Source organism: Lepidothrix coronata, unplaced genomic scaffold, assembly GCF_001604755.1.
Source record: "Lepidothrix coronata isolate B3197 unplaced genomic scaffold, Lepidothrix_coronata-1.0 Scaffold460, whole genome shotgun sequence".
Classification (NCBI taxonomy): domain Eukaryota; kingdom Metazoa; phylum Chordata; class Aves; order Passeriformes; family Pipridae; genus Lepidothrix; species Lepidothrix coronata.
This window is the reverse complement of record NW_016690640.1, coordinates 45221-46355: the sequence shown is the minus strand read 5'-3', so window position 1 is coordinate 46355 and position 1135 is coordinate 45221.

Sequence of the window (1135 nt, the reverse complement as noted above, 5' to 3'; positions counted from 1 at the left end):
AAATCTGACAACAGCCCTTTCCCATAAGAAAAAAAACTTTTAAAAGACTTTTTTTGAATAGCTAATATTGTTGTATCAACAATTCTGTTCCTCTCAATATTGTTAATATTCGATCTTATTTTTAGGTAGTCAAAGCTGATCATTTAGAATGTTGCTTTTCAAATTGCTGTTTTCACTGTTTTAGAAACTGCATCCTTACCACCACTCACATTCAGGGTTACTTTTACTTCAATTACTAAGACTTTTTGGGTTATCTTATCTGCATTTTAATTGAAAGAATTATTCTAATAAACTGTGACGAACAGCACTCATAGTTAAAATTTTTCGTGATCCATTCAGCAATAACATATCTGCATTCAATGTGGTATAAGTATTACAATCCCTAGAAACAGCATTTTCAACAACAAAAAAAAAATTATGGAAAGAGTAATTAAATCTTATTGCGTACAGAGGAATTTAAAATGTTAATTTTTACACTAGTTCATGGAGTTATTTGTTATATTTCCAGGAGGGATATAAAAATATTACATCCAGCACAAGGGAAATTATACATCCACTGAATTTTGGCTGTGAAATTAAAAATAGTAATAATAGTTCCATCTTTGTCAAAGCAGCACAAAACTTCCTACATCATGCTTAGATCAATATGATAATTTTGAAGACATTGCTCAGTTTGGCAGGATGCCTCTTCAACCTCCAGACTACAAGGTACAAGCCTACAGTTCCTGATATCTTCTACTTTTACATCTCCTAGCCTTTGATTGTAATCCCTCTTTCTTTTACATGACCTGCATAGCAGGCAGCCCACCACTTTTATTCATGGAAGGTATTGTCCAGGCTGTAGTCTAATCATGGCAAATCTAATCATGACTCTTTCCATTGCTGGGTGAAGTAAAATAATACTTTTCTGTGCCACATAACTTGTTAGCAGGATAATATCTAATAACGAGTGTTTCAGGATATCACAGGAGAGGCTATCACCATTAAAATCTCCTGCTGTGGCAGGAGAGCAAAACTTTCATTCTGTATTACTTTTTGTTTCATAAATATGTGTATATATACACCGGGGCCTCTGGTGGTCTAGTGGTTAGGGTGCAGGACTCTCACCGCTGCGACCCGGGTTCGATTCCCAGCC